This window comes from Phascolarctos cinereus, unplaced genomic scaffold (assembly GCF_003287225.1).
Source record: "Phascolarctos cinereus isolate Bilbo 61053 unplaced genomic scaffold, phaCin_HiC Scaffold_4;HRSCAF=312, whole genome shotgun sequence".
In the NCBI taxonomy this organism is placed as follows: Eukaryota; Metazoa; Chordata; class Mammalia; order Diprotodontia; family Phascolarctidae; genus Phascolarctos; species Phascolarctos cinereus.
The window spans coordinates 309,809,155-309,834,962 of record NW_027555847.1 but is presented as its reverse complement, the minus strand read 5'-3'; the positions used below and the strand labels follow the sequence as shown (position 1 = coordinate 309,834,962).

Here is a 25,808-nt window from a genome sequence, read left to right as displayed (position 1 = left end):
GGGTAAAAAAAAAAATTAGTGGCCATTAGTGGCCATTAGGGAATGACATTCTCCAAAATTTAACTAGTTTGGTCCTTGGCTGTCAAATGTACAGTATATCACTGGTCTCATATAGGAGGTCTTACCAGCTTGGTAGAATATGTCATACCTTGCTCTTTGTTGGCCTAGTCTTCAGAACTGAGAATCACTTCTATGCCATCATGAAGCATCAGAGTAGGACTTCAGTGTGGGAGCTTTGGTTTATAGAATTATAAAAATAAATTTAAAAAAACTAAATTAAATTAGAGAGATTTAATTTATTTAAAATCTATTTAGCATCTGGTACATCCTGAAAGTGAAAATACTGGAACAAATTTATCTTCTGGTACATCTTTAATCAGAGAAACAAGTGGTCGGATATTTGCTAATTATGCATTTTCTATCTTATTGAAACCAAGTATTTTGTTGAAACCAAGAACTTCCCTGAACATATACAGATTTTTAACCACAATATTTCATGTTTGAACATTGTTTTGGGGTTCATTTATTCCTGAAGATAGTGTACTGCTGCTAGGCTTGACCCTGTTCAATGCCCCAGTGCCAGGCAAGGCTGAAGGTGGGGGGCAAGGAATGGGGCATTGTTTGGATGGAAACTTGCCCTCCTCGGCCCACAGCTCCTACTGTGCTATTAGATATACAATAAATATGGCACTTAGATATGTTTGGGATGTTGAGTGAATGTTCTTGGTTTTTTTATTTAGAAAGTTCACAACGTTGCAGAAGGATAACACAGACCTCAAGATATTTGAGGTAGCTGGCAGATGTTTGAGGTGTGTGCTTTTGTATTTTATGCATTCCTGTGTAGCTAGGTTCAACTGGTGCAGTTTTCTGTGTTCTTGCAATTTGGACAAAATTTTGTGTGTAAGCAAACATAAAATTCATGCTCTGCCCAAATTATTCCCTAATATATGAATTCCTTTGGAATAAATGAACATTTTTGAAACAAACATTATAGCAGAACTGACTATATATATAACTTTAGTTTGAGAAGTGGCTTGGCATAGCAGAAGATAGCTGACCTCAGAATCAGGAATACTCATCTCTAGTATTTACTGGCACTAGAATCCTGGGCAAATCATTTAATCTCTCATTGCCCTAGACAGCTTCCTAAGATTATAAAGTAAAGCATAGTTGCTTATCTGCACTGAAGAGGGAATATCTACATATGGGAAGCCCGAAATAATCCAGTTCTTAATTACATAATACAGACTTAGGGAAGAACGATTCCATTTGGGCCTTCATTCAACTTGTCCCCACAGGGCAAGCCTTGGAGCCTGGAGCACAGATAAAATGATAGAGAGGGGCTTCCTGCTTAGTTCGTGTTAAACTAGATGTTTTTTGAGGTACCTTGCAGTTATGAGAGTCAGTGGTTCTAGTGGAGAGCATTTCAGTTGCCCTGGAGAGCTGATGGGGGAGAGATTTTTGAGAAAGAAGGCCTTCCCTTAGGGGTCTTTAAATCTTTTCAGGTTACATTTATGTGCCATAATGCAGAATGAGATGTTTTTAAACATTGTCAATGTGGGAATTTGTTTTGCTTGACTATGCGTATTTGTTGCAAAGGTTTTCTTTTTCTTCTTTTTTTTTTTTCCCCGGGAAGGGGAAGGGGAGGGAGAGAAAATAAATGCTTGTTTATTGAAAAAAAAAATTGGAAAGTTCAATAAAATAAACCACACCAGTTTGTCAATGAGATAAGTAGCCTACTATGGCTATGTTTAAGCTGACTGTGATGTTTCTGTTGAAACTTTATATTTACTTATGTAAATTCAATATAAAAGAAACTTTATATCCTTTTGGATATTTTGCCAACTATTATAATAAGTTGCTACCAGGTGAGTGGTGGTGCCTTATAGTCCAAATATAATATCCAGGTTTTAGTCAGTGAAGCAGATGGGTTGGGACATTTTTTTGCTCATTATATATTTTTAAAATGAAAGTGATAAGTCCTTACTAAAGCAATAAATAATAATGATGATGATAACATATACGTGGTACTTCAAGGTTTGCAAAGCACTTAAAATATATTAAGTCATTAGATCCTCATAACAGCCCTGTGAGGGAGATATAGTAGGTATTTTACTGGTTTTACTAACAAGAACATTCATTCTTAGAGTTTTGTTTTTGGAGTTTTAGATTTTTCAAGATCACACAGCTAGAAAGTACCTCAAGTAGTATTCAAACTCAGCAAAACACAATAATGTGGTTTCAGAGAGACAGAAACACATAGGTACTTTTCCTCACCTACTTAGTTCAGTATTGAAATGTCTAGGCTTATCTGTCCTTGGTTTTATGATTTCACTTGAAGATACTTTTCATTCCTGCAATTTCATAGTAGTCATAGTTAAATATTGCAGTTCTCAACTGGCTGAAGATTGGCAAAAAGGAGGCGAGGGAGCAAAAGTTAAACCATCTGCTTTCTAGCACTACTTTTTTTTTTACACTTCTCTTTCTCTCCCCATATATATGGGAAATAGGGAGTGATTAATGACATTACGATTGTCTTTTGCTATCAGAAAAATGTTTCTTGATGTTTTCCTTTTTTTTTTTTGAGACCCTGTTCACACTCCTCGTCAGGTATTTGCTTTTTTTCTGCAAGCAATGTCTCATCTCTTCAGGTAGTACTCACCTTAGCAACTGGGAGCCATCTTCAGTCATCCTGATCTATATCTTGCCACTACACCCAGATCTCTCTGAGGCTGGTGACTTTGTACAGCCCTCCCTCACTTAAATCTAGTTCACTTGCAAGTCATGGCATCATCTTCCTGATGTCATAGTCTTCTTTGAGAATGAAGGACAAACAACAACAACAACCTTAGCAACCAGCTCACACATAAGATCAGATACATTAGTTTCCTAATGTAGACTTGTTTTTAAAAGTTAAAAATTTTTTTAAATTTAGTTCAGTTTTATTTTCAGTTTTGAATTTTATTCCTTCTCCTCCCCTGCACATTGAGAAGCCAAGAAAAACAAAACCTGTTACAAATATGTATAATCAATCAAAACAAATTTCCACATTGTCATGTCCAAGAAAAAGGAAAGAGAAGTAAATATACTTTAATCTGCATTCCGAGTTCATCAATTCTCTATCCAGAGGTGGATATCATGTTTTATCATGAATCTTTTGGAATCATGGTTATTCATTATGTTGATCAGAATTACTAAATCTTTAAAAGTTGTTATCTCTTATTATATTGTATTGCTCTTATTATAGAAATTGTTCTCTTGGTTCTGCTCATTTTGGTTTGCATCAATTCATATGTCTTCCCAGGATTTTCTTGAACTATCCCCCTTCATCATTTCTTATAGCACAATGGTATTCCATGTAAGATAACTTTTTCTCAACATCAATTCCCCAATTAATGGACATACTCTCAGTTTCTAGTTCTTTGCCACTAAAAAAAGAGAGGTTATGAACATTTGTATACATGTAGGACCTTTTCCTGATATTTATCTTTTTGGGATGTAGGCCTAAGTGATATCAGTGAATTAAAAGGTTTTTATAGTTTAGTGACTTCTGGGGCATAATTCCAAATTGCCGTCCAGAATAGCTAGACTAATTCATAGTCACGTACAATGCATTAAGGTGCCTGTTGTCCCTAAGTCCCTCCAGAAATCATCATTTTCCTTTTTTGTTAACTTGGCTAGTCTAATAGGGTGTGCAGTAGAAACTCACATTTGATATAATTTGTATTTCTCTTAATATTAGTAATTTAGGGCATTTTTTTTCACATGGATATTGATTAATATCCTTTGACCATTTATCTGTTGGGGAATGAATGGCTCTTATTCTTATAAATTTGACTCAGTTCCCCATATATCTTAGGAATGAGACTTTTGTCAGAAAAACTTTCAGCAAAGATTTCCCCGTCCCCCTCCCCGCCCCAGTTTCCTGCTTTTCTTCTGATTTTAGCTACCTTGGTTTTGTTTGTGCAAAACATTTTAATTTTATGTAATCAAAATTATGCATTTCACCTTCTGTGAATCTCTCTTGTGGTTGGTCATGAACTTTTCCCCTATTCATAGATCTGATAGGTAATTTCTTTTATGCCCCACTACTTTGCTTATGATATCACTCTTGATGTCTAAATCATGTACTCATTTTGAAGTTATTTTGGCATATGGTGTAAGATGTTGGTTTGTGCCTAGTTTCTGCCAGATTATTTTCCAATTTTCCCAATAGTTTTTGCTGGATAGTGAGTTCTTGCCTCACTAGCTGGGATCTTTATCAAACATTAGGTTACTGTGCTTATTTGCTTCTATATAATGCATACTTAATTTGTTCCATGAATCTACTTCTTTGGTTCTTATCACTACCAAATTGTCTTGATAATTTAACTTTGTAATATAGTTTAAGATCTCATACTGCTAGGCTCCCTTCCTTCCCATTTTTTTAATTGATTCTTGATATTCTTGATCTTTTATTCCTCCAGATAAATCTTATGATTTTTTTTCTAACTCTGAAGTAGTTCTTTTTTTAGTTTGATTGAAATGGCACTGAATAAGTGAATAAAGTAGTATTGTCATTTTTATTATGTTGGCCTGACCCATCCATGAGCAATTAATATTTCTCCAGTTATTTAAATGTTTTTATTTGTGTGAAAAGCTTATTGTAATTCTGGTTGTATTGTTCCTGTGTATGTCTTCTTGGGTAGGCTCCCAAGTATTTTATACTGTCTTATACTTATTTTAAATGGATTTTCTCTTTCTCTCTCTTCCTACTGGATTTTATTGGTAATGTACAGAAATACTGATGATTTGTGTGGATTTATTTCATATCCTGCAAATTTGCTAAAGTTAATTGTTTGAATTATTTTTTTAGTTGACTCTTTGGATTCTCTAAGTAAGCCATCATATCGTCTGCAAAAAATAATAGTTTATTTCCTCTTTGTCTATGCTTATTCCTTCAATTTCTTATTCTTATTGTGATGGCTAGCATTTTTTAGCACAATATGGAATAGTAATAGTGATAAGGGGCATCCTTGCTCTATTCCTGATCATATTGGGAAAGCTTGTAGCTTGTCTTCATTACAGATAATACTGGCTCTTGGTTTTCGATAGTTCCCTCTTGTCATTTTAAGGAAAGCTCTAATCATTCCTATGCCTTGGTAATGTTTTTAACAGGAATAGGTTTTGTCAAAAGTGTTTTTTCATCAAAAGCTTTTTCTGCCAAATAGTCTGATTTTTGTTGTTTTTGCCATTAATATGGTCAATTATGATTATAGTTTTTCTAATATTAAACTAGTTCTGCATTTATGTTATAAACCCATCCTGGTCTTATTTTATGATCTTTGTGATATATTATAATTCCCTTGCTGGTATTTTATTTACAATTTTTGCATTGATATTCATTAGGGAATTTTGTCTATAGTTTTCTTTCTCTGTTTTAGCCTTCCCTGGTTTAGGTATTAAGACCATATTTGTGTCATAAAAGGAATTTGGTAGGACTCTTTCTTTACTTGTTTTTTCAAACATTTCGGATAGTATTGGAATTAATTGTTCTTTAATTGTTTGGTAGAATTCACTGGGGTTTCTTTCTTTGAGAGCCCATTTATGACTTGTTTGATTCTTTTTCTAAGATAGGGTTATTTAAGTATTCTACTTCCTATCCTGTTAATCTGAGCAACTTATATTTCTGTAAATATCCATCTATTTAATTTATATTGTTAGTTTTATTGGCATAGAGTTGGGCAGAATATCTACTAGTAATTGCTTTTATTTCTTCTTCATTGGCTGTGAATTCACTTTTTTCATCCTTTTGTACTTGTAATTTTGTTTTCTTCATTTTAAAAATTCAATTAGCCAATGGCTTGTCTATTTTATTGTTTTGGGTTTTTCCCTCCAATAACCAGCTTTTAATTTTAATTACAAGTTAAACAGAATTTTTGCTTTCAATTTTGTTAATCTTTCTTTTGATTTTTAGGATTTCTGTATAGACTGTTTTAAGAAGATAATTTCTTAGAACTGTTTTTCAGAAGACATTGCTACTGTATCAGGACAAAACATTTTTTTAAAAATTAAGAGAAAACTTAATAGGGTTTTAAGGCAGGGATACAGGCTCTAAAGAGAAGTGGCACCTAGTATTATGTACTGGTGCAATTAAATTTTTAGACAACTCCTTTGCCTTCTTTTGCTCTCAACATTTCTGCTTCTTGTATACCATAATTTTCCAATAGCCACTGCTGTTTTGGACTATTCATTTTAAATTAGGGGTTCTTAATCTGGGGTTTATGAACTTTTTTGAAAAAATATTTTGATATGCTTATGTGTTTTATTTTATACATTTAAAAATGCATGACATTTCTAGATATTTTATTTTATTCATTTAAAAACATTATTCTGAGAAAGGGTCCATGGATTTCACCAGACTGCTGAAGGGGCCAATGACCCCAAAATGGGAAGAACCCATGTTTTAAAAGGAATCTATGCTTCTTTTTTGTAATGTAAGATTACTTTCCTATGAATATCCTATGATTAGTCAGTGATATAAAAATGAGTATCAGTCAGTCAATCTTTCAAATCAATAATCAATAAATATTAATTAAGAGCTTTTTATATGCCAGGCTCTCTGTTTGCTACATGAATAAAAAGAATGAAGCAGAACAGTCCTTGTTCTCAAGGTGCTTACCTTCGGTGCAAATAAAGAGAGAACATGATGGAAAGAGAACCTCTTCACATTCTCTCTTCTAGTATGTATCATATGCCATCACAACCATTATGTCTCTTCTTCAATTTAGTTCCATTTAAATCAATGGCTGTTCTTGAGCCGGACACTATGTCAACATAGTTCTCCAGTGTCCCTAGCAGGAGGTTGCTTCTTGGGTGCTCAAGGACCTGTGATTTCATTGGTAGAGTGTCCTTCACTGATGTAGATTACAAACTTTATATAATTTAGCAGATGGTCTTCAAGAGCTGATAGGACTGAAAATTTTATCCTTTCCTGGCCAAGCTGATAATGGATCTTTCTAAACTTTGTTAAGCTAGTCTTTGGACGGCAGACATGGATTCCATCACTGGGCCCATACTTGAGGCCTTTGCAGCTCTGTGGGACCTGCAAGAGTTTATACTCCCCTGGAACAATTTTCAAAAACCCAGTCTCATATATATGATGAGAGATTAGAGTAGGACTTTTAGTAGAAGTGTCATTTAATAATTTGCAGCAGTTTCAGCTACCACCACCACAATGATTGCTATGGATAGGTAAGAAAAGTTGGAATAATGTGGTGCTGAATGCAGTGCCACTACAGATATTGGACTTTCTAGACTTCATCTCAACAAATGATGTAATACCTGGTGCCTAGGTCAATCAGTATTGGACAGGCAGTAGTTGGATTGTTTTGCTGTTTCTTTTCCTCTTTGGCAAATATGTTTACTTTATTATCTTTCTGATAGTTTGATTTTAATTATCACCCAAGATTTTAATTTAAAAATAATCTTTTTTGTATTATTAAATGTTATTCCTGTTTATGACTTTCATAAAAATCATACATATGAAAATAGACTCTAACTTGATGGGTAACAGCCCCAATTGTTTTGTTTTGTTTTGTTTGATCTCATAAATTGAAATGATGGATGTCTTTTAAATTTAAATTTTGGGTGAATTTTGTGCCAAGGATTGATTATGCTTGCCACAGACAAATATAAAATATCCCTTCATTTCTGTCAGGACAACTTGATCTTGATATGTAAAAGCCTATTGATATTCAGGTACAAGTGTTCTTATAGGATAGACTGTCAGCAAAATTGTTGGTATATTTGTGATAATTAATGAGCTTCATGACCTTTAAAGAGACTGTGTAAAGCAACATTACTTAGTGTTTTCATTCTTCATGTCTGAAGAGATGCCGCAACTCTGTGCAAGGCAAAGACTAATTCTGATTAGTTATGTTTTCCAGTGTTCTGAAACAGATTTAGCTAAATCACAGTTTCATGATTTTAAAACATAATGTTTTCAAAGTGTGCATTGTTCTTTACATTTTTGCACAACAAAATTGATTTATGCAAGGTTAAACCATTATGCCCAAAGAATGTTGAATAAGGGGTGTCTTTTAAGCCGGGAGGAAGGTGTTATGGTATGCTGTTGGCTCTATGTTTGTCATTGTTCTGTTTAACATTTTCATCAGTGACTTGGAAGAAGATATCAGTAGAATAAATACCCTGTGTATGAAATTTTGGGATGACTTAAATTTGTGAGTCATAAGTAATACAATGGATGAGAGAATCAAGATAAAAAAATTATCTCAGGCCCAAGTGATAGACCAGAATCCATATAAAGTAATTAATATAAAGATTAATATAAAGAGCTGCATTTAGATTTTTAAAAAAAATCATCTGCTTGAGAAGCGATACTTTTAGCTTGAGAGAAGTTCAGGCAACAAAACCCCTGGTATTTTAGGTGACCACAAGCTCAGTATCAGCCCAAATGTTATGTAGATGCTTTAAAGGGAAGTATAATGTCCAGATCCAGAGAATTTATCATGCTGTACTCTTTGACCACATTTGTCACGTTGTTCATGACATTTAAAGAGAGACATTAATAAAGTGTAATGCTTCCAGAAGGTGAATAGTGTGGTGAAAAATCTGGAAATGACGTCACACGAAGGACAACCAAAAGACCTGTCTGTGCTTACACACCTTTCCTCATCTTTAAACATTTGACAGGCCACTACACAGAAAAGAGTGAGTGAACATTTTATTTGTCACTAAGGGTAAAATTAGGATAAATGAGTGGAAATTACTTTGTTAATTCTGTCGAATTACCTATGGCATCATTGGTATGGTCACTTTTTATACTGGTGCAGCCCATGTGCCATCTGTACTTTCTCATCCTGTCATAGTTTTTTGGACAGGGCCATCCATGTCTTTCCAAAAAATGTATAGAGGACCTATTCATCCTGTTTTAGGCCTTCTTTTGGTTCTTCATATATTTTGTATGTATCAGTGGAATATTCAGGCAGTCCATCCACTCTCCATTGCTCATCATGACACTCATCATACCTTGAGAGTGCAGATTATTTCATTCTTAGTATTTCTATCTCCAGCATGGCACTTGTCAAATAGTAGGCTCCTAAAATATATTGAATAATTGATTGTACATAGGATGATAAATAGAAAAATATAAGTTCCTTAAGGGCATGGACTCTTCACTTTTGTATTTGTATCCTCTCTGCTGGCCAGGTTCTCCCTGCACCTAGCATAGCAGTGTCTGAGTCAGAGTAATAATTTAACAATTGTGTATTTGATTTATTGTCAGCCCATCTCTCATTTGTGTCCTTGATAGCACCTTTTATAGTTGTCCAGTGACAAAAAGTGGATATACCCCTGGAGGAACTAAATTCTGTCAGTCTTGAAATACTATGAACAAACCCAAAAGAAAGAAGGAAGTTGCAGATAAATGTAAGGATGTAAAGTTTTCCTTGCAGAGGCAAATAAGAGTTAGCAGAATCAGTTTTATTGTTCAGTTAGCAAGAGATAATCATTTGATTGGTCATTTGAGCATCTTGTATTGCAAACTTTATAAGCGTTTGCGAAAAAAAATCACCATAAAAGTAGTTGTAGTTTATACATCAACATCAAGTTACAGAGAATGAAGTAGGCGCATTGTATGAAAAACTTGACCCTTCAGATTAAATTGTCTCAATTTGATGCTCAGTGTATTCAATGCAATGTTGGGAATAGGTAAAGATAGTGAGACATATCTTATAAAATACAAATAAGGCATATAGAACAAGAGAGGCCAAAGACTTACAAGACTACACAGAATCCTTACACATATATCATGAATGCTGTTTATCAGAGAGGAATTAGTAAGGCATTAAACATGACAAGCATGGAGTAATATTACCAAAGAAAATAAAAATGAGTATATTTTGAAAGTCGGGAAAGAATTCATGACTCATGTGAGAGTCCTTCCTGAATTGGTGTCTGTACGCAGACAGACCACTGACTTGTTAGAGCAAAGATCAAAATTAGTACAAAACAAGAAAAATAAAAATAAGTAAAAGGTATGATGTGCAATTAAAACAACTCCAACATGAATTAAGCTCCAATCTGCAATTTTAGTAGCTCCAAGTTACTGATGATGGAAAATAGGATATGGAGGGAAGAAGAAACTGACACAGACTAAAATAAATTCAAAAGAACCTTTACCAATGTAAATCAATTTCTGTAACAAGGAGAATCAGAAGGCAAATAAAGAGTTTTAGTTGACAAACTTGCTTGCCAAGTGAAAAGATTTGTCAGCCAAGGGTAACACCATTTTAGAACCTAACTCATTTGTAAAATATTATTGGAGGATGATAGAAGACTGTGATCGGTATTGCCTCATAAAGCAAAGAAGCATTAGAGGGTAAAACCAATTTAAAAAAGCTTGGTGAGAGATCCAGTTAAGAGGTCACCCCAAGGTCATTGAAGTATAAAAGTGAAAGGATGACAACAAATAAAGATAAGCTAAGATTTTTATGATAAACTTTTTTTCATTACCAAGGATAGTAATGCCACCACATTAGGACTATAATACCATAGTCCTGGATGTGCTTAGAAATGGCCCTAAAGAAAATAAAGATGGATTAGAACAAGTGTGCCTGGAGGAAATCTGTACTGGAGATGATTGTCATCTGACAATTGTCAGGGTATTGAGGGATTTATTCACAAGGTATCTGAAGGAGGGGAAGATATCAAAGGCAAGGAAAAATTTTGGACTTTCTTAATAATGAGAAAAGGCAACCAAGAAGATCTAAACAACTGTCAACTTATATGCCTTCTTTCTTGTCCATGTAAAATTCTTTTGAGACTACAGGAGCATCAAGAAAATTCTTGATGAGAGTATTAGTGGAGAACAGGTTGGCTTTTTTGCAAAGTAAATTTCACAGTAAATCACGTTTTTACCATAATACAGTTGATTAAAGATAAATACAAAGCAAGATTTCACTGTGTTCATTGCGTATTGATTATAATTTTTTAATCTAGTATAGCAAATCACTTTAATAGCTGCCTTCCAACAAAGTATCTCCCATCCATACATAAAGTTATTCCTTGAAATGTGCAGCAACAGAAATAACCTTGTTCCATGAAAAAAGGGATCACCCAAAATCTTTTCATGGGATTTTGAAAATATCATCAATTATTATGATGATAATTGAAGACCATGGTTTTTGAGGGGAAGACACAATTTATATACTTTTTGAATTGTTTCAAAATATTTTGAGATGATAGTTATGAGAATGTGTGGATAAAGTTCAGTAAATTTATCAGTACTTTGTAATACTTCCTAAATCCTGATGTTAGGGGATGGGAAAAATAATAATAAAATAATTTATATAGCATTTTATGATTGCAAAATGTTTTTCTCAACAATTCTGTGAAGTAAGCGGTGCAAGTATTGTTGTCCCCAGTTTATAGAAGAAGAAATGAGGCACTGAGGGAAGTTGACTTTTGCTTGAAGTTACCTTTTAATTTGTATAATGATAATTTTTGTGACAATGAGTTTTACAGTATTTTGACTAATATCTCTCTTTTACCAGTGACAGAGAACATCATTGCATGGGTTAGATATGGCCTGAAGAGGAGAAAGAATAATTGCAGCATAATCGATTTTTATTCAGATCCCAGCTGGGCACCTCACTAGCATTTCCATGTTGATATATTGTTTCAGTAAGGCTGATAGTTTGTTTTAGTATGGTCTCTAAACCATTACAGAATTGAAAAACTAAACATTTTTTCATTTGAAACAAGAGTAGAGTAAAAGGCCATGCAACATTTTGTAAGACTTTAACAAATACTTACCTATCCCAACAGCCTATGTTGGAGATAGAAACCATCATTAAATAAGTAATTAAGCTTTTTTAAAAAGTGGCAACAAAGGGGCAGCTAGGTGGCACAGTGAATAGAGCTCTGGCCTTGGAATCAGGAGGACCTGATTTCAAATGCAGCCTTGGACACTTAACACTTAACTAGCTGTGTGACTCTGGGCAAGTCACTTAACCCCAATCGCCTCACAAAAAAAAAAAGTGGCAACAGAAGCTCCCTATGATAATTTGATGATCATCAATAGACATGTTCATTGGTTTTTGGATTTTTCATTTCAGTAGTATGTAACATCTCAAAATGAATAGCAAACTATAGAATATATTTCATTTTGGTAAATTAATTCTTTAGCTTAAGCCTATGGAGATTTTAGAGAAGCTACTTGAATAGCATAATTATACAGGACAAATTTTATTCAAAAGATTAAGGTAAATAATAATATTGTAAATACCTAATACAGTCCTAGCAACCATATAATGTTAATTATTGTTGACAAATGATTAATGCCTCTTTAAAAGAGTATTTGGTGCTGATTCCTTAAATGATTGAGACATATCTGCTTAACAATTGGAAGTATAGCTGATGTGTCTTTGAATTACTTTTTTATCTCTAACCTCTTTATTTACTTGAATGCCTTCTTCTAATCAGGATTATTCTGGTCCTGTTTTTTGGCTAACATAAGTCAGTTATCCGCACATATTTCTTAAAAAATTAATAAGTAGTTATGGCATTATCTTGGTTTAGTTTCTTCTGTTTGGGATTAATAAAACAACTTCTGAAGTTTCATTTCTTTCTTGTGAAGAGGTGCAAGGGATGGTTATTAAACACATTTTCTTTATGTTTTCAGTGTGAAAAACCAACAACCTCAAAACTTCTTTTTTCTTCAGAGCCTCAGGATACACCTACAGATTACTTTTTTTTAATTATGAAAATGATAGAGTCATAAAAACAGCAATAGTATAGTAGGCTGAAAAAAGATTTTTACCCTGGGGCCTTACAATCCACTAAATGGGACTTTTGTCAGACCAAGACAGATAGAAAATTTCAGAGAAAGAGAAACCCTCAACAACAGCCAAAAAAGAAAAAGAAAAAAAAGCCTGCCTCAAATTCCTTGAAGCACAAACATGAGAACTAGTAACATAAGATGATTTCAATTGCCAAGGGTACTTACTTGCACATTGAAAGAGTGATGGTGCCTGAAATAACCAAAACTTCAAATGTGTTCATTTGCCTTAAGGATTTTATTAAGTGGGTTTTTGGATGGGTTCTATTTTTTAGATCCAAAGGAGACTCATATGTCTAAATATTGTTATTTGTAAATGAATGAATAAATCTTCCACTGAAGTCATGTGCTTGCTTATTGTTGTATGAGGTGATTCTAGGTTCTCAAAGGCAGTGACAGTAGAGTACAGTCTTTGAGATGCCCTTCCAAGGTAGGGAACTTCCAGGACAGCCTTAGCAATGGGCTCTGTGTCTATTGTATGATGACCAGCCTGGCTCAATTCAGAAAAAATTATCACCATGTTTGCAGCAGGGTGGTGAATTTTCATCCACAGGAACTCTTGAAAACCACATACCAAGTCATGGAAGTGTTGCTGTCTACCTTCGTGAAGGGAGTATCTACATTGATGAAGCACAGATTCATTTAAGAATTAAGAATATTCATTAAGAAATAGAATAATTGATAAAATAGTTCTTAATAAATGCTAATAATTTCTCTTCAAATAATTGCTAGCTTTAGACAAAAATAGGCAAATAGTCAATGTAAATGCTAAGTAAAAATGTGAATATTTGATTGTACGAACTATAGTTTGCTAAGTGATTAATATGGTAATTGTTAAAGCTAAGTTAAAATACAGGGAAGTCATATGTATTTAACATATGTAAAAATGAATGGAGATGCACATTGTAGGTTTTCAGTAAATGTTCATTCCAGATGATAATGATAAATGAGCTTTCTCAAGTCATTAATTCACTGATTCCTGATCCTAGTTTTGCAGCACCCCAGGACGTCTGCAATTATCTGAAGAGGTATTATGAAATTCTCAAGACAAAATAAATATTAATTCACTTTCATTTTCAAAGTAAATACATATCTTATAGTGTTGTTAGAGTTTTGATTTTTTTTGAGAGAGAGAGAGAAGGACACCATGAAAACAAAGAAGCAAATAACAGGAAGCCAGGACTCCAAAAGGCTGTGAATCATAGCATTAGGTATTAAATAAGCAATGATATACATTATGTATTTCCCTGGAATATTAAAGTATTATTTGAGATTTATTATGAGACTTTTAAAAATCCAGAATGCAGCTTTGTCACTAGAATTATATTTGAACGAACCATAGGGTAATTTGTGATTTCTAAATCTTGATTTCATTCATAATCTCAGCAATGGAGTTATTGGAGAGGCAGGGTGGTGTAGTGGATAGAGAGATCTTGGAGTCAGAATGGGTTCAAGTCTCTCCTCTGATATATATATTGGTTGTGTGACTCAGGACAAGGCACTTAACCTCTTAGTGACCCAGGCAACTTTCAAAGATTACAGATTTCAGAAATGCATCAGTAGGAGGAATTTTCCTATCAAAATTTTCCTTTAAGAATGAAATAAAAAAGTGAGAAGCAAAAGAAAAAGAAATAAACCTATTGTGTGGTATTAGCATTTCAGCTAGCTTATTGATCATAAGTAATCAGTTAATAAATCAGCTGAGAGGATGGGAGGAGGAGGAGCCATGGGAAGAAAAGGTTTGGAATACCTGCTGAGGAGAGTGGGATAGTGAATTGATAAGGGAAGTATAATGGGATTGCCTAGAGGCAGTGAGGGCCTAGTTGAGGTTGTGTCATATACATTTGTAGTAGATTCATTCTGCATGGTTACATGATTTTCTCCATCTTCATTCAGCAGCTTGCGTATAGGAGTAGTGAATGGTGGGAATGTTCCAAGGCTGAGGCTCGAAGTGCATAATTGGTGAAATGATAAAGGGACTCAAGAGAAGGGGACAGTGTAGAGTTGAATTAGTTCATTCAAAGAACCAAGGGAGGGAAAAGAGGAGAGAGTGGTTAGTGCAAGGAATATAGTCTGGGAGAAAATTGAGGGGTCAAGGAATTGGAAGTCATGGTACAGATGAAGAGTAGAGTTTTGTAAGGGAATCAGAGGGAGAGGTAAAAAAAGAAAACAATAGATTACAGTTGTATAAGGATATTTCAACACTCTCCAACATGGAGGAGGTGCATTTGTAGGTGATGGTAAGATCAAGGGCATGACCATCTTTGTGTGTAGCTGAGGTGAGGTAGTTGAGTATGTCATAGGAAGTGAGTAGGTTGAGGAACTCAGTGGTTAGAGTATTCAAGGGAGAGTCAACATGCATGTTGACGGTGTGAGGACAGGATCTGAGGAAGAGAGAAAAATAGTACGCCATGTATCAAACTTATTGAGGAAGGAAGGGGAGTGACCTGGAGGTCTGTAGGCAGCAGCTACCAGGATTTTAATTGGTGGTAGAGAGGAATTGCATGAACCTCAAAGGAGGAGAGATTACTAAGTGATAAAGGTAGGGAGAGAACCTGGAAGTGGAAGTGGGGAGCAAGGAGGCCTCCAATTCCCCTACCTCAAACAGTGAACTGGGGGGAATGAATGAAGGTACACCCAGTACTGGGAAGGGTATCATTGGGAGGAGTCAGATGTCAGTAATAGCTAGAAGATGGAAGGAGTGGGAGAGGAAGATTTAGGATAAAGGGAAGTTTGTTGCTTTCCAGAAAGCAACTTTGGGGTGGGAAGGTTGAGGGGGTTGGGAATAAAGAATTGGGTTGGGGGTGATAAATGGAAATTCAAAATCACTGAGATGTGTAGGCTATGACCAGATATGAGAATTTTCATTATTGAGAGGAAGGCACCATGCCGCTTCCCAAAGGAAGCTGGAGATCAGGTTGGAGAGAAATGTAACACAAGATGGAAGGTAGAAAGTTAGAAGGTCAGATAGATAGGAAGCCCTGTTTCACTTCTCTTCCCTCCACAAGCTGGAGATCAAGCACCGGGAGATGGAAGTCAAACTGGAATAGTAGAAGAAGCAACTCTCATTCCCCATGGACTTTCCTCTTCATCTTCCTTCAAGGTATAGGTTTAGCAGGAGATAGAAATCAAAGAAATGGTTGCTCCTCTTTGCAATAGAGTTTCTCCACATCGTGGTTGGGAGATCAGGCTGATAACAGGAGGTAGAGAAGTTGTCTTGTGTTGGCCACAGATGGAAATCACCAGACTCAACCCTTTTTGGTCTTCCAAGGGACAAGAGCAGCAGGAGATGGTCTTCTTGCCTGAGGCTGGAGATACGGTGTTGCAGTATGAAGTGATAGACTCTTAGGCACAGGGGGAAATAACTTTGAGGCAGACAATCAGAATTGCAAAGGAGCTAAGAGAGTATTTCATCCCCTGTTGTTTAAGTACAGACTGGGAATTCAAACCCAGGTCCTCTGATGCTAAACCTGTTGTTCTTTTCACTGTAATGAGATGAGATGGACCTCTTCTTATTTTTTCTACTTCCCTAAGTTTCATTTAAAAAACAAAACAAAACAAAAACAATGAGAATTTACCTGATAATTGTGGAAAGCCATTTTAGAATTTCTAGATTAATTTTTCTCTTAAGTTTCTTCCCAGCCTAGAACAAGATGAGAATCTACTTGTTAGGAGAAATTAGGTTTTAAGAATTAAACCTTTCAATTAACAAAAATCCATTTTTATCTTCCTCTCATATACCTCCATCCTTTTGGGGGAAAACAAAACAAAACAAAACAAAACCCTTGTAACTAATATGCATAGCAAAGTAAAACAAATTTCAACATTGGCTCTGTCCAATCTGTCCAAAAATCTATGTCTTTATCCACACACTAAGATCTGTCAGGAAGTGGGTAACATTTCATCATGTGGTCTTTGGAATCATGATTGGTCATTGCACTGATCAGAGTTTTTTAGTCTTGCAAAGTTGTTTGTCTTTACAATGTTATTGTGTAAATTATTCTCTTGGTTCTGCTTACTTCATTTTGCATCAGTTTGTACAAGTCGTCCTAGATTTCATAGAAACTATTCTCTTCATAATTTCTTATGGTACAGTAGTATTTCTTTATATCGCATACCATAATTTCTTTAGCCATTCCCTGATTGATAGATAACTATCTAGTTTTCAGTTTTTTTTCCAGCGCAAAAAGAGCTGCTGTGAATATTTTTCATCTTTTTCTTCTTCCTTTCATCTCCTTTTGGTTATAAGCCTAGAAAGTTATAGCTGGGTCAGAGGATATGCACCCTTTATTAACTTTTTGGGAATAGTTCCAAATTGCTTTCTAGAATGGCTATACCAATTCACAGCCCCAGTAACAGTGCATTAATGTGCACATTATCCCACAATCCTTTCAACATTTGTCATTTTCCTTTTTTGTCAATTTTGCCCATCTTATGAGAATGAGGTAAAACTTTCAGAGTTGCTTTAATTTGCATTAGCGATTTGGAGCATTTTTTTTAAGATGGCTATTGAGCACTTAGATTTCTTCCTTAGAAAATTTCCTGTTTATATCCTTTCACCAATTACCCATGATTAGCTGTTCATTTGGAATGCTTATTCCTTAAATAAGGAAGGAAGGAAACAGGCACTTAAGTGCCTACTATATTCCAGGTACTATACTAAGTGCTTTACAAATATTATCTCATTTGATCCTCACAGCTCTGGGAGGTAGGTGCTATTGTTACTGGCATTTTACATATGAGGAAACTGAGGCACAGAGAGGTTAAGACTTGCTCAGGATTCACATAGCTAATACATTTCTGAGGCTGAATTTGAACTCAGGTTTCCCTGACTTTGGGCCCAGTGCTGCATCTACTGCACCACCTAGCTTCCTTTGCAATAAATAAGCCTTTAGAAACAAAACAAAACAAAACAAAAAGTTCTGATCATACTTATCATCTTCCAACCCAGGGGTTAGTTCTTTGGGAATTTTCTCTGTAAGTTTGAATTTTAAGGAAATATGACAGAAAAACTCAATTGATTGAAAGTATATGCTAACAATCATAAATTTAGAACTAGATGAGACTTTAAAGATCATCTGGTCCAACTGTCTCATTTTAGAGATGAAAAAACTGAGGCAGAAAGAGTGAGTTACTTAGAGGCAAATAGGTAGTGTAGTAGGTAGAGTGCTGAGCCTAGAGCGAGGAAGACGAGTTCAAATCCAGCTTCAGATATCTACTAACTGTGTGATTCTGGGCAAGTCACTTAGCATATCAGTTTCCTCATCTGTAAAATGGGGATCATACTAGGAACTGTTTCACAAGGTTTTTGTGAGTATTGAATGAGAGGATATTTGTAAAGCCCCTTAGTGTTTTGTGTTTCCTATGCCTTTCTCCATTTAAAGAAGTCATGACCAATGGGGGGGCGGGGTAGGAGAGAACTCCACTCCCCTGCTTCAGAGTCAAGGAACAATTACTTCTCAAGAAGTGTGTTTTCCCTTCATAGCTGGCTCTCTTCTAAGCTGACAGGAGAAAGACCCCTCATAGTCTTCTCCTACTTAAACTGGACTCTTACAGAATGTGTCTCATTTTTTGAATAGTCACTAGGAGCATGGCTGATCATTGATTAGCCAATAGATAGCTGTGCTCTAATTGGTGAAAATTATTTTTGGAAGAGAACTTCTTCATACTTTGTAAAGTGATGAATATAAAACACTTCTCCATACTTCATTTAATGGCTTAATACTTGTCTCTGTTATCTGTTCTTTAACTTCTGTCACTTCCCAAACTAAACTAGAAGAAAATCAGTAATGCTGAAATATGTGTACAATGTTGTTGCCCCCAAAAGAACATAAACTCCTTAGGGACAGGGCCAATTTTTGTCTCTTTATCTCCTGGTGCCTTGCACATATTAATAAATATTTGTTGTTTGATTAAGCTGGCAGTACTATCCTACTATTAGTGAGGCACAGACTTTTACATTGTTTTTCTAGCACAATTTACAGATTTGGGCTGATTCATCTAAAGGATCATAATCCATCACTAAAGGGACCACAAAAGCAATCTAGTCTAAAACCCTCGTTGTAAATATGAGGAAACTAGGGCCCAGGAAGTAACTTGCTCCAAATCACACAGATACTATCAGAGGCATGGTTTGGCCCTAGGGCTTTGGACTCCAGAGTCAGTAATCATCATGCTGTGACACACTGCCTCCCTTTCACACCTTGCGACCAATGGCATGCATCTGTGTGCCTACTACCAGTGGCTGGCCAGAGATAAGGGTTCAGTTTATGGCCATTAAACAAAGCTAAGAAAATAAATTCACACAAGTCAAGCTCATCCCTTTGCCTTCATTAACTGAGTGTTCTAACTACCTGAGCTAATCAGCCACAGTCTATAAGTTCCTCCGGAAGGAATCATGTCTTCATTAAACCACTGAGTTTAGGTGATTCTAATTTTCCCTTCCCTGTAAAGCAGTTTCTTATTTTGTATTCTCCAGCATGATATAGATGTGAAGAGAGTATTGAGTAGGCATCCGTTCCCTTGGTGAGATTCTCCCTGAACTAGATCCATGAGAGAATCCCTTTAGATTCATGATGGTGGCAAAGTAAATGTGAGAGGGATTAAGAGGGCTAGACTTAGCTGGGCTATCAACTGCTTTCGGTTGCCATATGTACCCCTAAGAAAGCCTCATATTCCTTAAACAGACCTTTGTGTAACTTGAGAGGAGAGGAGGGAGGAAATTAGATTCAATAAATGTTAAGTGACAAAAACAGCAAGCAAAATTCATTCTGAAATTTTGCATTATGATTTTTAGTAAAGCATATTGTTTGTATAATAGAATGTATTGCATGTTGATTTAGTAAGGGTCAAATTATTTTTCTGATTACTAGTGAATATGTCATAGTAGATATGAAATATATAGTATATGTATTTTAAGCCAGACTGTATTGCCTTGTAAATTGCTTAGAAATTTAAAAAATTAAGTCAACAGAGGATGTTTCCTTCAATCAGGGCCTGAAATGGGGGCATGTTATGAAGTACGCCAACCATATGCTGTTCCAGGCTCAAATTGACAATTTAAGGGTTCTTTGTCTTGGCTGTAGTTAGTGTAACTGAAGAATTCAGTTAATATACATTAAGCACATACTATGAGCAAAATACTATGCCAAGCCCTGGATGTACAGAGAAAAAAAAAAAGACAATCCATGCCCTCGAGGAGCTTATAGTCTGTTCTGAAACTTTTATAAACATTACAGCCTTTGAAATCTTAGAGTTTTTTCTCACTACTGTGAAAATCTTTTTTCTTTAAATGTAATGAACCTTCTATCACTTCTGAAATATTTCTTATTCTTAAATTTTAGTTCAGTTTCTGACTGTGAAGTTCTATAACTCCATTTTTGACTCATTCCTCTTTCTCCAACCCTTACTCCTTCACACTTATTGTTAGTAGTATGACAGGTGTAATGTAATGAAGGCCAATGCCAAAATGACATAGCTTCTCTTCCACATCTTTTATTCTTTATTATATTTCTTCTCCAATGGCTTCACAAAGTCTCAGTCCCACTTTGGCCATGCTTTTTGTAATTTACTTTGATTTGCCTTTCACACAGTGTGAGGAAGCCACCATATAGTTTAAAGTTCTATTAAAAATCCGGAGTGGTTTTTTTAAAATTGAGAGAAAAAGCTCAGGCTTCTTTAAGAAAATAAAACTTTACTCTGACAAGAAGTTCTAAAATTTCAATAATTAACAAAGAATGATTAGTATTAATTTAGTGTTGATAAACAAGAGAGGTAGGAAGTTAACTAAGTTGATAAGGAAGCTTTTTCCCAATCAGGAGAATGATGGGATTTAACATATCTTCTTGTGGATACAAAGAAATACCATTTTGTTGGGGGGTTTTCCTCAACTTTTGAATCTAGGAGGGAAAAAAATATTAAATCACTACAAGGAGTTAGAAGCTTTATAGAAAAGACAACTACTCTCATTTAGCTATAGATAGATTAGTTACTGAGAACTGAGCACTAGTTAGCAGCAAACTCATATCATAAAAGGGATCTTATTTAATTCAAGTAGCTGAAAAAGCCAAGAGCTTTTAATACCAAAGCTCCAAGAAATTTGGTGAGAAGCCATAGACAGTCCTAGAGCTTGTCAACATTCAGAAGCACTTTAATGAAAGTAAAAATTTTCTTGAGTTAAAAAAAACAACCTAATAAGAGTTAAAGCTGTAATTTGGTAACACTTGAGTTTTAATGGAATAAAGTAATTAAATTGTGCTTAAATTTTTTTTTCTTTCTATTTTTCACAATCTCAGTCTGTGTTGAATCTTGATTTATTTGTAAAGGAAAAGTAGTAATAAGGTAAAAATAGTAATTCAAAATTGTTAATGGTTTGCTTTGCTATTTTTATTGTAATATTTTTTTTAAGCACATTTCCTGATGGTAGATCCAATATTCTTTCCACTGCACCATGAAATGCCAGATTGAAATTATAGTGAATCATGGATTAAATCCAAGAATACAGACCAGCCCCCTCCCTATAGTCTCTGGACATTATAAATGCCTGCTGCCTTATGGTCCAGGGAGGGAGATGAGGCCTGTAGCTTACCAGCTTTTCAAATGTGTTAGGGTTAGAAAGGTTAGGGCACAGCTCTACTAAACACATACCTCCACTGGACACGGTCTTCCTGTTCCCTCTGTGATTTGTTAGCAAGATTTTTCTCTGTCTGCATGTACCCCACACTCCCTCACATACTCTCCCATTTTCCCATCAGTGTAACATCTCTTTGGTCAGTTGAAGGGCTGCAGGTGGAAAGCAAAATAAGTCCTCACACCTACCCCCTCCCCAAAAGTTAGGGAACCTTCTTGTAGGATTTGCCTTTCAAAATCAAAACACATGAAGTGTTGATAAGCATTATATAATGTCTAAATAGTTGGTGTGGGTGTGGTTGTGTGGGTGTCATTTTGATATTTTCAAAAATCTGTGATTTTATCAATATAGGTATTTATTCCAATAATAGAGATTGCATGAATTCAATGCCTTCCATCTCTATATGAGTCTTGTTTACGTTTTCTCTTAAATCAAGAGGCCTTTCTCTTTTTTCTTTTAGCATTTTGAGGCACTATCTCAGCAAATCAATTTACTTCCCACTTTACTTAAAAGACTGAGGTCAGTGAAGTGTTGGGTTTTTTTTCCAACTCTTTATTCATAACTCAAAACCTCTGTCTCCACCCATCTCTTCCATTTACTCTTGGGGAATATAGTCCATTCCCTTGCCTTGGAGAGGCTAAACTGCCAAGAGTAAAATCAAAGTACTTTTGGGGGGGGGGTGTAAAAGAGGCTAGAGGTGTCTCTTCTGTCTCCCCTTGGAGCCACAAAGGGGTATCATGCTACCTGTGAGGGATAGTCCTCTGGGAAAAAAAATGAAACAAAACCTTGTAAGAAATATCCATAGTCAAGCAAAACAAGTTCCCAATAGTAACTATATCCAAAAATATACATTTTTTCTACATCCTGATTCCAAGAGGTTTCATCACTGGTCCTCTGGAATCGTGGTTGGTTATTGCACTAACTGGATTTCTTAAGTCTTTGAGAACTTTTCTTTATTTTTTTTAATCTATAAATTTTTGTCCTGTTTCTGCTCACTTCATTATACCTCACTTTATACAAAATTTTCTAAGTTTCTCTGAAACTCTATTTAATCATTTCTTGCTATACAATCATATTCCATCACATTCATATGTTATAATTTGTTAAGCTATTCCCCAGTTGATTCATACCTACAAATCACCGGGTCAGAGGGTATGCATAATTTAATATCTTATAGGGCAGAATTCCAAATTGTCCAGAATAGCTAGATTAATTCACAGCTACTTACAGTGCATTAAAGTGCCTATTGTCCCACAGCCCCTCCAATAATTGTAATTTTTCTTTTTTTGTCATTTTTGCTAATTTGTGCAGTAGAACTTCAAAGTTGCTTTAATTTTCATTTATCTAATAGTGATTTGGAGCATTTTCTTATATGCTTGCTGACAGCTTGGATTTCTTCCTTCAGGATCTACCTTTTCAACTGGTTTGACTACCTATCTAAGGAAGAATCTCTCTTGTTCTTATAAATTTGAATCAGTTCCTTATCTATCTTGGATATGATAACTTTATCAGAGAAACTTGCTGTCAAGGTGTCTTTTTCCTAAGAATACTGTTTCTCTTCTCATTATTGACTAAGTTTGTGCAATTAAAAAAAATGTAATCAAATTGACCATTTTATCTTCTGCAATCCTCTTTATGCCTATGTGGTTATGAACTCTCCCTGCCTCCTCCACATCCACTAATCTAAAAGGTAATTTCTTCCTAGGTCCCTTAATTTGTTTACAATATCATCCTTTATATATAAGCAAATATCCACTTGGAGCTTATCTTGCTGTGTGGTGTGAAATGTTGGTCTATGCCTAATGTCAGCCAGACTTCTGTCTGACAGCAGCTGTTGTCAAATAGTGAGTCCTTAATCCAGTAACTGGCGACTTTGGGTTTACTGAACGCAAAGCTATTGCATTATGTTCATTAGTTTTTATGTGTTATGTACCTCATCTGTTCAGCTGATCATTTTCTTGATTATTTAACGTTACCAAATAGTTCTGATAATTATTGCTTTGTGTATTGTATAGGGCCTAGTACCATTAGGCCCATTTCTTCTCCATTAGTTCTCGAAGTTTTTTTTACCTTTTGTTCCTCCAGATAAATTTTATTATTTTTTTGTAGTTTCATAAAGTAAGCCTTTGGTAATTTGATCAGTATGGTACTGAATAAATTAATTTAGATGGTATTTTCTGTGTTTTTAAAAAACTATATTGGCATGGCCTACAAAGGAGAAATTAATATTGAACAATTTATTTAGGTCTGGATTGCCTTAGCTGAATACTGCAAGTTTTGGTATGCTGTCTCATTGTTGTCATTTTGTTTGATGGAATTTTCTATTGTTTCTATGATTTATTTGAACTACTAATTACTTAGGATTAAATTATTTAATCTTTAATTAATCCTTTAATCCTTTCTTCAAAAGTCCTTAGTTGAGTACCATTTTATTGCATCGTGGTCAGTAAAGGATGTGTTTGGTATATTTGGTTTTCTGCATTTGTTTGTGAAGTATTTATGCACTAGTTCATGCTTAATATTGGTTTTTCCCCCAATTTATTTTTAAAATTATTTTTGCTTATTTCATTAAATATTTCCCAATTAACAGTAAAAAAAATTAACAATCATTTTTTAAATTTTTGAATTCTGAATTCTTTTCCTCCCTCCCACATTTGCCCTTCTTCTTGAGAAGGCAATAATTTGATTTCAGTTGTACGTGTGGGGTCATGCAAAGCATATTTCATATTAGCCATGTTGCAGAAGAAAACACAAACAAAATAAAAGAATAAAGATAAAAGAAATTTTTAAAAGTATGGTTTAATATGCATTCAGAGTTCATCAGTTTTGTCTCTGAGGTAGATAGCATCTTTCATCCTGGGTTCTTTGGAATTGTCTTGGGTCATTTTCCTTATCAGAGTAGCTGAGTCTTTCACAGTTGATAATCTTTTCAATATTGCTGTGACTGTGTACAATATCTTTCTGCTTCAGGTGTGTTCTTTGTAAACAACATGTTGGATTCTAATGGATTTTTAATCCATTCTCTTCCATTTTATGGGTGAGTTTATCCCATTCACATTCACAGTTATGATTACTAGCTCTGCATTTCCCTCCATCTTATTTTCTTCTGTTTATCCTTCTCTCTCTCTTTTTATCATGTCCTTCCTCTAAAATCTGTTTTGTTTCTGACCACTTTTTTCATTTATCTGCTTTCCTTTTTTAATTCCTCCACTTTACATTATCTCCTCCCCCTCCTACTTCTCTGTTGGCTAAGACAGAATTTTATTACCAATTAAGTATGCATTTATATTTTCCCTTTTTGAACCAATTTAAATTTGAGTGCTGTTGAAACATTACTCCATTCCCCACTATTTTCTGCTCCACTGTAAAAACTCTTCCTTGAGTGCATGTTTTACGTGAGATAATTTTCCTCATTCTTCCTTTCCCTGCTCCATTCTCCCAGGGCATCCCTTTTTCTCACCTATCCTTTTTTTTTTTACATCATCCCAACAAAATCAACTTGTTCCTGCACCCTCTTCCTATGTGGAATCCTTCTAACTGCCCTAATAATAATAATAATAATAATAATAAAAATCTTAGAAAATACATGTGTCATCTTTCCATATAGAAAGATAAATAGTTTAACCTTGTTGAGTCCCTTATGATTTGTCATTCATGGTTACCTCTTTATGTTTCTCTTGTGCCTTATATTTGAAAGTCAAATTTCTATTCAGCTCTGTTCTTTTCATCAGGAATGATTAAAAGTCTCGTATTTCATTAAATATCCATTTTTTTCTTAAAGAATTATACTCAGTTTTCCTGGGTAGTTTATTCCTGGTTGTAATCCCAGCTCTCCTGCCTTCTGTAATATTATATTCCAAGCCTCCATTACTTTAATGTGGTAGTTGCAAGCTCTTGTGTGATTTGAATGGTTGCTTTCTGGCTGCTTGAAGTATTTTCTCTTTGATCTTGGGGATCTGGAATTTGCATATAATATTCCTGGGAGTTTTCATTTGGGGATATCTTTCAGGAAGTGACCTGGTGGAATCCTTCCATTTCTATTTACCTTCTAGTTCTAGGATATCAGGTCATTTTTCTTTGAGAATTTCTTGAACTATGATGTTTAGGCTCTTTCTTTGATTATGGCTTTCAGGTGGTACAATAATTATTAAATTATCTCTCCTCCATCTATTTTCCAGATCAGTTGTTTTTTTTTCTATGAGATATTTCATGTTTCTTCTATTTTTTTTTCATTCTTTTAACTTTTTTTCTTGGTGTCTTTTGGAGTCATTAGCTTCCACTTGCTCAATTTTAACTTTTAGGGAATTATTTTCTTCAGTGATCTCTTGGAACTCTTTT

General features: G+C 34.9%; 1 protein-coding gene across 5 annotated transcripts in view; it reads left to right on the top strand.

Moving 5' to 3' along the window:
• The window catches only part of ATG10 (autophagy related 10), a 301,997-nt gene that overhangs the window by 83,889 nt on the left and 192,300 nt on the right, over positions 1 to 25,808 (top strand). The window lies entirely within an intron of this gene.